Source organism: Somniosus microcephalus, chromosome 15 (genome assembly GCF_052327205.1).
Source record: "Somniosus microcephalus isolate GS21.2 chromosome 15, FLI_Smic_1.0, whole genome shotgun sequence".
NCBI lineage: Eukaryota > Metazoa > Chordata > Chondrichthyes > Squaliformes > Somniosidae > Somniosus > Somniosus microcephalus.
Window position 1 is genome coordinate 107,769,832 of NC_141001.1, and position 12,456 is coordinate 107,782,287.

A 12,456-nucleotide genomic window follows, 5' to 3' on the forward strand; every position below is an offset into this window, starting at 1 on the left:
CTCACTCCAGATTCCCCTTCCCGCTCACTCCAGATTCCCCTTCCCGCTCACTCCAGATTCCCCCTCCCGCTCACTCCAGATTCCCCCTTCCCGCTCACTCCAGATTCCCCCTCCCGCTCACTCCAGATCCCCCCCACTCACTCCAGATTCCCCCCTTCCCGCTCACACCAGATTCCCCTTCCCGCTCACTCCAGATTCCCCCTTCCCGCTCACACCAGATTCCCCCTCCCGCTCACTCCAAATTCTCCCTCCCGCTCACTCCAGATTTCCCTTTCCACTCACTCCAGATTCTCCCCTTCCCGCTCACACCAGATTCCCGCTCACTCCAGATTTCCCCTCCCGCTCACTCCAGATTCCCCCTCCCGCTCACTCCAAATTCCCCCTCCCGCTCACTCCAGATTCCCCCTTCCCACTCACTCCAGATTCCCCCTCCCGCTCACTCCAAATTCCCCCTCCCGCTCACTCCAGATTCCCCTTTCCACTCACTCCAAATTCTCCCTCCCGCTCACTCCAGATTCCCCTTTCCACTCACTCCAGAATTCCCCCTCCCCCTCACTCCAGATTCCCCCTTCCCACTCACTCCAGATTCCCCCTCCCGCTCACTCCAAATTCCCCCTCCCGCTCACTCCAGATTCCCCCTCCCGCTCACTCCAGATTCCCCCTTCCCACTCACTCCAGATTCCCCCTCCCGCTCACTCCAAATTCCCCCTCCCGCTCACTCCAGATTCCCCTTTCCACTCACTCCAAATTCTCCCTCCCGCTCACTCCAGATTCCCCTTTCCACTCACTCCAGATTCCCCCCTCCCACTCACTCCAGATTCCCCCCTTCCCGCTCACAACAGATTCCCGCTCACTCCAGATTCCCCCTCCCGCTCACTCCAAATTCCCCCTCCCGCTCACTCCAGATTCCCCCTCCCGTTCACTCCAAATTCCCCCTCCCGCTCACTCCAGATTCCCCCCTCCCCACTCGCTCCAGATTCCCCCCTTCCCACTCACTCCAGATTCCCCCTCCCGCTCACTCGAGATTCCACTTCCCACTCACTCCAGATTCCCCTTCCTGCTCACTCCAGATTCCCCTTCCCGCTCACTCCAGATTCCCCTTCCAGCTCACTCCAGATTCCCCCTTCCCGCTCACTCCAGATTCCCCCTCCTGCTCACTCCAGATCCCCCCCACTCACTCCAGATTCCCCCTCCCGCTCACTCCAGATCCCCCCCACTCACTCCAGATTCCCCCCTTCCCGCTCACTCCAGATTCCCCCTCCCGCTCACTCGAGATTCCACTTCCCACTCACTCCAGATTCCCCCCTTCCCACTCACTCCAGATTCCCCCCTTCCCACTCACTCCAGATTCCCCCTCCCGCTCACTCCAAATTCCCCCTCCCACTCACTCCAGATTCCCCCTCCCGCTCACTCCAAATTCCCCCTCCCGCTCACTCCAGATTCCCCCCTCCCCACTCGCTCCAGATTCCCCCCTTCCCACTCACTCCAGATTCCCCCTCCCGCTCACTCGAGATTCCACTTCCCACTCACTCCAGATTCCCCTTCCTGCTCACTCCAGATTCCCCTTCCCGCTCACTCCAGATTCCCCTTCCAGCTCACTCCAGATTCCCCCTCCCGCTCACTCCAGATTCCCCCTTCCCGCTCACTCCAGATTCCCCCTCCTGCTCACTCCAGAACCCCCCCACTCACTCCAGATTCCCCCTCCCGCTCACTCCAGATCCCCCCCACTCACTCCAGATTCCCCCCTTCCCGCTCACTCCAGATTCCCCCTCCCGCTCACTCGAGATTCCCCTTCCCACTCACTCCAGATTCCCCCCTTCCCACTCACTCCAGATTCCCCCCTTCCCACTCACTCCAGATTCCCCCTCCCGCTCACTCGAGATTCCACTTCCCACTCACTCCAGATTCCCCTTCCTGCTCACTCCAGATTCCCCTTCCCGCTCACTCCAGATTCCCCTTCCAGCTCACTCCAGATTCCGATTCCCGCTCACTCCAGGTTCCCCCTTCCCGCTCACTCCAGATTCCCCCTCCTGCTCACTCCAGATCCCCCCCACTCACTCCAGATTCCCCCTCCTGCTCACTCCAGATCCCCCCCACTCACTCCAGATTCCCCCCTTCCCGCTCACTCCAGATTCCCCTTCCCGCTCACTCCAGATTCCCCTTCCCGCTCACTCCAGATTCCCCCTTCCCGCTCACACCAGATTCCCCCTCCCGCTCACTCCAAATTCTCCCTCCCGCTCACTCCAGATTTCCCTTTCCACTCACTCCAGATTCCCCCTCCCACTCACTCCAGATTCTCCCCTTCCCGCTCACACCAGATTCCCGCTCACTCCAGATTACCCCTTCCCACTCACTCCAGATTCCCCCTTCCCACTCACTCCAGATTCCCCTTCCCACTCACTCCAGATTCCCCCTTCCCATTCACTCCAGATTCCCCCTTCCCACTCACTCCAGATTCCCCCCTTCCCACTCACTCCACATTCCCCTTCCCACTCACTCCAGATTCCCCCCTTCCCACTCACTCCAGATTCCCACCTCCCCACTCACTCCAGATTCCCACCTCCCGCTCACTCCAGATTCCCACTCTCGCTCACTCCAGATTCCCCCCTTTCCGCTCATACCAGATTCCCCCCTTCCCACTCACTCCAGATTCCCCTTCCCACTCACTCCAGATTCCCCCCTTCCCACTCACTCCAGATTCCCCCCTTCCCACTCACTCCAGATTCCCCCTCCTGCTCACTCGAGATTCCCCTTCCCGCTCACTCCAGATTCCCCTTCCCGCTCACTCCAGACTCCCCTTCCCGCTCACTCCAGATTCCCCTTCCCGCTCACTCCAGATTCCCCCTTCCCGCTCACTCCAGATTCCCCCTCCCGCTCACTCCAGATCCCCCCCACTCACTCCAGATTCCCCCCTTCCCGCTCACACCAGATTCCCCTTCCCGCTCACTCCAGATTCCCCCTTCCCGCTCACACCAGATTCCCCCTCCCGCTCACTCCAAATTCTCCCTCCCGCTCACTCCAGATTTCCCTTTCCACTCACTCCAGATTCTCCCCTTCCCGCTCACACCAAATTCCCCCTCCCGCTCACTCCAGATTCCCCTTTCCACTCACTCCAAATTCTCCCTCCCGCTCACTCCAGATTCCCCTTTCCACTCACTCCAAATTCTCCCTCCCGCTCACTCCAGATTCCCCTTTCCACTCACTCCAGAATTCCCCCTCCCCCTCACTCCAGATTCCCCCTTCCCACTCACTCCAGATTCCCCCTCCCGCTCACTCCAAATTCCCCCTCCCGCTCACTCCAGATTCCCCCTCCCGCTCACTCCAGATTCCCCCTTCCCACTCACTCCAGATTCCCCCTCCCGCTCACTCCAAATTCCCCCTCCCGCTCACTCCAGATTCCCCTTTCCACTCACTCCAAATTCTCCCTCCCGCTCACTCCAGATTCCCCTTTCCACTCACTCCAGATTCCCCCCTCCCACTCACTCCAGATTCCCCCCTTCCCGCTCACAACAGATTCCCGCTCACTCCAGATTCCCCCTCCCGCTCACTCCAAATTCCCCCTCCCGCTCACTCCAGATTCCCCCTCCCGTTCACTCCAAATTCCCCCTCCCGCTCACTCCAGATTCCCCCCTCCCCACTCGCTCCAGATTCCCCCCTTCCCACTCACTCCAGATTCCCCCTCCCGCTCACTCGAGATTCCACTTCCCACTCACTCCAGATTCCCCTTCCTGCTCACTCCAGATTCCCCTTCCCGCTCACTCCAGATTCCCCTTCCAGCTCACTCCAGATTCCCCCTTCCCGCTCACTCCAGATTCCCCCTCCTGCTCACTCCAGATCCCCCCCACTCACTCCAGATTCCCCCTCCCGCTCACTCCAGATCCCCCCCACTCACTCCAGATTCCCCCCTTCCCGCTCACTCCAGATTCCCCCTCCCGCTCACTCGAGATTCCACTTCCCACTCACTCCAGATTCCCCCCTTCCCACTCACTCCAGATTCCCCCCTTCCCACTCACTCCAGATTCCCCCTCCCGCTCACTCCAAATTCCCCTCCCACTCACTCCAGATTCCCCCTCCCGCTCACTCCAAATTCCCCCTCCCGCTCACTCCAGATTCCCCCCTCCCCACTCGCTCCAGATTCCCCCCTTCCCACTCACTCCAGATTCCCCCTCCCGCTCACTCGAGATTCCACTTCCCACTCACTCCAGATTCCCCTTCCTGCTCACTCCAGATTCCCCTTCCCGCTCACTCCAGATTCCCCTTCCAGCTCACTCCAGATTCCCCCTCCCGCTCACTCCAGATTCCCCCTTCCCGCTCACTCCAGATTCCCCCTCCTGCTCACTCCAGAACCCCCCCACTCACTCCAGATTCCCCCTCCCGCTCACTCCAGATCCCCCCCACTCACTCCAGATTCCCCCCTTCCCGCTCACTCCAGATTCCCCCTCCCGCTCACTCGAGATTCCCCTTCCCACTCACTCCAGATTCCCCCCTTCCCACTCACTCCAGATTCCCCCCTTCCCACTCACTCCAGATTCCCCCTCCCGCTCACTCGAGATTCCACTTCCCACTCACTCCAGATTCCCCTTCCTGCTCACTCCAGATTCCCCTTCCCGCTCACTCCAGATTCCCCTTCCAGCTCACTCCAGATTCCCCTTCCCGCTCACTCCAGATTCCCCCTTCCCGCTCACTCCAGATTCCCCCTCCTGCTCACTCCAGATCCCCCCCACTCACTCCAGATTCCCCCTCCTGCTCACTCCAGATCCCCCCCACTCACTCCAGATTCCCCCCTTCCCGCTCACACCAGATTCCCCTTCCCGCTCACTCCAGATTCCCCTTCCCGCTCACTCCAGATTCCCCCTTCCCGCTCACACCAGATTCCCCCTCCCGCTCACTCCAAATTCTCCCTCCCGCTCACTCCAGATTTCCCTTTCCACTCACTCCAGATTCCCCCTCCCACTCACTCCAGATTCTCCCCTTCCCGCTCACACCAGATTCCCGCTCACTCCAGATTTCCCCTCCAGCTCACTCCAGATTCCCCCCTCCTCACTCACTCCAGATTCCCCCTTCCCGCTCACACCAGATTCCCGCTCACTCCAGATTCCCCCTCCCACTCACTCCAGATTCCCCCCTCCTCACTCACTCCAGATTCCCCCTTCCCGCTCACACCAGATTCCCCTTCCCGCTCACTCCAGATTCCCCCTCCCACTCACTCCAGATTCCCCCCTCCTCACTCACTCCAGATTCCCCCCTTCCCGCTCACTCCAAATTCCCCCTCCCACTCACTCCAGATTCCCCCTCCCACTCACTCCAAATTCTCCCTCCCGCTCACTCCAGATTCCCCTTTCTACTCACTCCAGATTCTCCCCTCCCCGCTCACTCCAGATTCCCCCCTCCCCACTCACTCCAGATTCCCCCTCCCACTCACTCCAGATTCCCCCTCCCGCTCACTCCAGAATCCCCCCTCCCCCTCACTCCAGATTCCCCCTTCCCACTCACTCCAGATTCCCCCTTCCCACTCACTCCAGATTCCCCCTCCCGCTCACTCCAAATTCCCCCTCCCGCTCACTCCAAATTCCCCCTCCCGCTCACTCCAAAATCCTCCCTCCCCCTCACTCCAGATTCCCCCTTCCCACTCACTCCAGATTCTCCCTCCCGCTCACTCCAAATTCCCCCTCCCGTCACTCCAGATTCCCCCTCCCGTTCACTCCAAATTCCCCCTCCCGCTCACTCCAAATTCTCCCTCCCGCTCACTCCAGATTCCCCCTCCCGCTCACTCCAAATTCCCCCTCCCGCTCACTCCAAATTCCCCCTCCCGCTCACTCCAAAATCCCCCCTCCCCCTCACTCCAGATTCCCCCTTCCCGCTCACACCAGATTCCCCCTCCCGCTCACTCCAAATTCCCCCTCCCGCTCACTCCAGATTCCCCCTCCCGTTCACTCCAAATTCCCCCTCCCGCTCACTCCAGATTCCCCCTCCCGCTCACTCCAGATTCTCCCCTTCCCGTTCACTCCAGGTTCCCCTTGCCACTCACTCTAGATTCCCCCTTCCCACTCACTCCAAATTCCCGCTCACTCCAGATTTCCCCCTCCCGCTCACTCCAGATTCCCCTGCTTCCCGTTCACTCCAGATACCCCTGCTTCCCATTCACTCCAGATTCCCCCCTTCCCACTCACTCCAGATTGCCCCGCTTCCCGTTCACTCCAGATTCCGACCCTCCCTCCTCACTGCAGCTGGATTTGCAATCGTGTCTCAGAGGCCAAAAGGCCAATAGCTGACCCACTGAACTACCCAGTACCTCTAAACAGGCTGTAAATTGCTAGCAACATTGGTTGCAACAGAAAACATAATTTTAATAAGTCAACTCTATTGTTCCCAGTTAAAGGCTTCAGAAGGACAGCACTGCCATCATCCCACCAGGATCTGATGTCTTTTAATTCATTACAGTAGTGATGTTTGGTATTTGAGATGCTGCTTATGAGGAGAGCTCCTTCAATGAGATCTCCACTAACCTGTCAGGAGCTGTTCATTCTAGCAGTCGGGAAAAAACCATCATACACTACTTCCCATAAAAACAAATAAATGTATATATCCATTAACATAACTCAGTCTGCAAAGCAAAGACAAATTGATCTTCTCCGCGGAGCAGTGCTATTAGGGAAGGAAACGCATGTGGAAAATGTTGATGGAATTGGCGCTGTTTGAATGAGGAGGATAAATGTGAATAAAATGGAGGTTGGAAGATGTGTCGCAGGAGCTGCACACATTCTTCATTTGGGCAATGCACTTTACAACAAAAAAACGAGCAGCAACATAGCGAAACAATCATGTGAACCAATGCTTTGTCAGGAATTAAATGTTGAAAATGTAGAGCCGTTATTGTCTGAGTGACAGACCTGCCCCTGCAGTTAACTCTCCATTCTCACAGTGTTAACCCTCTCTCCCCATTCTCACAGTATTAACCCTCTCCCCCCAGTCTCACAGTATTAACCCTCTCTCCCCATTCTCACAGTATTAACCCTCTCCCCATTCTCACAGTATTAACTCTCTCCCCATTCTCACAAGGTTAAAGCTCTCTCCCCATTCTCAAAGTATTAACCCTCTCTCTCCAGTCTCACAGTATTAACCCTCTCTCCCCATTCTCACAGTACTAACCCTCTCACTCCAGTCTCACAGTATTAACCCTCTCTCTCCAGTCTCACAGTATTAACCCTCTCTCCCCATTCTCACAGTATTAACCCTCTCTCCCCATTCTCACAGTATTAACCCTCTCTCTCCATTCTCACAGTATTAACCCTCTCTCTCCATTCTCACAAGGTTAACCCTCTCTCCCCATTCTCAAAGTATTAACCCTCTCTCTCCAGTCTCACAGTATTAACCCTCTCTCCCCATTCTCACAGTGTTGACCCTCTCTCTCCATTCTCACAGTATTAACCCACTCTCTCCATTCTCACAGTATTAACCCTCTCTCTCCATTCTCACGGTATTAACCCTCTCTCCCCATTCTCACAGTATTAACCCTCTCTCTCCATTCTCACAGTATTAACCCTCTCTTCCCATTTTCACAGTATTAACCCTCTCTCTCCATTCTCACAGTATTAACCCACTCTCCCCATTCTCACAGTATTAACCCTCTCTCCCCATTCTCACAGTATTAACCCTCTCTCTCCATTCTCACAGTATTAACCCTCTCTCTCCATTCTGACAGTATTAACCCTCTCTCTCCAGTCTCACAGTATTAACCCTCTCTCTCCATTCTCACAGTATTAACCCTCTCTCTCCATTCTCACAGTATTAACCCTCTCTCTCCATTCTCACAGTATTAACCCTCTCTCTCCATTCTCACAGTATTAACCCTCTCTCTCCATTCTCACAGTATTAACCCTCTCTCTCCATTCTCACAGTATTAACCCTCTCTCTCCATTCTCACGGTATTAACCCTCTCTCCCCATTTTCACAGTATTAACCCTCTCTCTCCATTCTCACAGGATTAACCCTCTCTCCCCATTCTCACAGTATTAACCCACTCTCTCCATTCTCACAGTATTAACCCTCTATCCCCATTCTCACAGTATTAACCCTCTCTCTCCATTCTCACAGTATTAACCCTCTCTCTCCATTCTGACAGTATTAACCCTCTCTCTCCAGTCTCACAGTATTAACCCTCTCTCTCCATTCTCACAGTATTAACCCACTCTCTCCATTCTCACAGTATTAACCCTCTCTCCCCATTTTCACACTATTAACCCTCTCTCTCCATTCTCACAGGATTAACCCTCTCTCCCCATTCTCACAGTATTAACCCACTCTCTCCATTCTCACAGTATTAACCCTCTCTCCCCATTCTCACAGTATCAACCCTCTCTCCCCATTCTCACAGTATTAACCCTTTCTCTCCAGTCTCACAGTATTAAAAATCTCTCTCCATTCTCACAGTAATAACCCTCTCTCCCCATTCTGACAGTATTAACCCTCTCTCCCCATTCTCACAAGGTTAATCCTCTCTCTCCATTCTCACAGTATTAACCCTCTCTCTCCATTCTCACAGTATTAACCCTCTCTCTCCATTCTCACAGTATTAACCCTCTCTCCCCATTCTCACAGTATTAACCCACTCTCTCCATTCTCACTGTATTAACCCTCTATCCCCATTCTCACAGTATTAACCCTCGCTCTCCATTCTCACTGTATTAACCCTCTCTCTCCATTCTGACAGTATTAACCCTCTCTCTCCAGTCTCACAGTATTAACCCTCTCTCTCCATTCTCACAGTATTAACCCACTCTCTCCATTCTCACAGTATTAACCCTCTCTCCCCATTTTCACACTATTAACCCTCTCTCTCCATTCTCACAGGATTAACCCTCTCTCCCCATTCTCACAGTATTAACCCTCTCTCCATTCTCACAGTATTAACCCACTCCCTCCATTCTCACAATATTAACCCTCTCACTCCATTCTCACAGTATTAACCCTCTCTCCCCATTCTCATAGTATTAACCCTCTCTCCATTCTCACAGTATTAACCCACTCTCTCCATTCTCACAATATTAACCCTCTCACTCCATTCTCACAGTGTTAACCCTCTTGCACCATTCTGACAGTATTAACCCTCTCTCTCCATTGTCACAGTATTAAACCTCTCTCTCCATTCTCACAGTATTATCTCTCTCTCACCATTCTCACAGTACTAACCCTCTCTACATTTTCATAGTATTAACTCTCTCTTTCCATTCTCACAGTATTAATGCACTCTCTCCATTCTCACAGCATTAACCCTCTGTCATAAATCGCAACTTCTGCAAGATGTAACTCAGGAAGTACTACTGAACAGCCAGCTGAGGGCGCCGTCTGAGGAGTATAAATACTCGGGCGTGGGCCCAACTTGGCCAGAGACAATCTGGAAACAGGAAACTAGTGACTACTAACTAGACCTCCATGTTTTGTTACAAGTCGATTAAAGCCTTGCTTTATGTACAACCAAGTGCGTAGTGAGTCTTTATTACGTCAATTTAATTGACTTGTTATCATCTCCACGTCTTGGGTGATTCGGAACAACCAGCTGCAACTCGAACCGCAGAAAGGGACTTGGGCAAGAAACTGATCCATCATGGAAAAATGCCTTAGACCTGCTCGTCTCGACCTGGACCCGAATGCACCTGCGGCAGCGAAGGTATGGAAGCATTGGTTTCGTATCTTTAGCAACTTTCTTAAAGAATGTGGGGCGGATGTCCCTAATAAGTTACGAATGCTTATTAACTACGTATCCCCTCATGTGTATGATTATATTGAGGACTGTATAGACTATAACGCTGCTATCCAAGTTTTACAGCAGCTATATGTCAAGTCCCCAAATGAAATCTTTGCTCGACACCTACTGGCCACAACTCGGCAGCAGCCTGGGGAATCACTCGATGAATTCCTCCAGAAACTTCGCAGGCTCATCAAAGATTGTAACCTTAAAGCGGTTACAGCTGAACAGTATCAAGAGGAACTAATCCGCGATTCCTTTATCAATGGGATTGCGTCCCCTTTTATACGTCAGCGCCTGCTACAAAATAAAACCCTCAATTTACGGGCTGCTTATGACCAGGCGTGTTCCCTGGACTTGGCCAAGAAGAATGCAGACACTTATCTCCCACCACGTGCACGGGCGGCGGCTATCACCTTTAATAAGTCTTTCGATAGGTCTCGGGTGGATGCCCCCGCTGATGATGACTCTACTCTAACGGACGACGACCCTACCCTAGAGGCCTTTGCTGATGACGACCCTGCCCTAGCAGCATCCTGGCAATCAGGAAGAAAGTGTTTCTTTTGTGGAGGTACGTTCCATTACAGAAAATTTTGCCCGGCTCGTAATGCGACCTGCAATCATTGCAGCAAGAAAGAACACTTTTCCAAGGTATGCCAGTCACGGGCCTCTGCTAACAAGAAAGGCCGCTCCTTGAAAGTATACCGGTCAAGAGCTCCTGTTAGCTTCACAGCTGCTATCTATGGAGCTGCTCCTCCCCCAAGAACCACTGCTAAGGCTACAGCTGCCGAAGGAAAAATTACCCCTCCTCCCATCACAGCTGTTTTTCCCCAAAGTTTGTCCCATGCAGCCACAAAGGTTTCAGTAAATGGGCACACTCTAAGTGTGCTAATCGACTCCTGCAGCTCTGACAGCTTCATTAGTAAGCGGGCTGTCAGCAGGTTAAAACTGCGCATTTATCCCTCGGACAGGGAGATTGCAATGGCTCTGATGACTCTGACCACCAATTCTTCTGGCTTCTGTCTTGTCAACCTCATCCTCAATGGTCGCACGTATCCCTCCACCCGGCTCGGAGTACTCGAAAACTTATGTAGCGATGTGCTTCTGGGACAGGACTTCCAGAAGCAGCACAAAAGTCTCACTTTTGAGTTTGGAGGGTCGAAGCCGGAGCTTACCATTTCTAAGGTGCCGTTTTGTGCGCTCTCGGCGGCCTTACTCGGTGAGCCCTCCCTGTTTGCCAATCTCTCCCCCCGCTGTAAACCCATAGCCACCAAATCGCGGCGCTTTAGCCAAGACGACCGAGCATTTATCGAGGCAGAAATCTCTCGCCTTTTAGCTGACGGTATTATCGAGCCGTGTTCATCTTCCTGGCGGGCTCAAGTCGTCATTGTGAAAAACCCTTTAAAACAACATAAGAAACTTCTGTGTATTGATTATTCGCTGATTATTAATCAATATACCGATCTGGATGCCTACCCGCTACCACGCATAGATGACATGGTCAACAGCCTTGCCAAATACAAGGTATTTTCAACCTTCGATTTGAAGAGCGCGTACCATCAGATACCGCTGAAAGACTCTGACAAAAAGTATACGGCCTTTGAGGCCAATGGTCGGCTTTATCAGTTTCGTCGCCTTCCATTTGGGGTCACCAATGGGGTGGCCGTCTTCCAACGGGCAATGGATGGCCTAGTCCGGCAAGAGAACTTGACGGATACCTTTCCGTATTTAGACAATATCACTATTGCCGGCCATGATCAAAAGGATCATGACGCCAAACTTCAGAGATTTTTTGACGTTCTCCGTCGTCGCCACTTAACGTTAAACAAATCCAAATCGGTGAAATCGGTGCCATCAGTGAACATTCTCGGCTACTGGGTGGGCAACGGTGTTATTAAACCAGACCCAGAGCGACTTCGTCCACTTCAGGAGCTCCCTCCCCCTACAAATCTCGGCTCTCTTCGTCGGGCACTTGGCATGTTTGCTTATTACGCAAAGTGGATACCTCACTTCTCCGATAAAATACAGCCCCTGCTTCATGTGAAGTCTTTTCCATTGGAAGCATCGGCTAGTTCTGCCTTCAACCTCCTCAAACGACAGCTGGAGAAAGCCACGCTTCGCTCCATTGACGAAAACTTTCCTTTTGTGGTCGAATGCGATGCATCGGAGGTGGCGATCTCGGCTACCTTGAACCAAGGTGGTCGACCCGTGGCATTCCTATCCAGAAACTTACAGGGTAGCAAGCTCCATTACCCCCCCCCCGTCAAGAAGGAGGCTACAGTCATCATCGAGGCTGTACACCAATGGAGTCATTTTCTTGCTTGGCGTTATTTCACGCTCATAACTGACCAGCGCTCCGTGGCCTTCATGTTAGATAAGCGGAGGCGCACGAAAATCAAAAATAATAAAATTCAACTCTGGAGGATGGAGCTGGCCGCCTGGCAAATAGAATGTGGCCCCAGATACCTTCACATGGGCATCATGCTCTTCACTGTCAACGTCGACTCTGGCGGATCTGCATATGGACTTATGCCATCCTGGAATTACCTGTATGTTGCACTTTGTGCGCTCCAAAAATCTACCATTCTCAACGGAGGACGTAAAGAAAACACGCTCCTTCTGTAGGATTTGTGCAGAATTGAAACCACAATTCTTCCGCCCATCAGATGACTTACTCATACATGCAATGCAGCCTATGCAGAGGCTCAGCA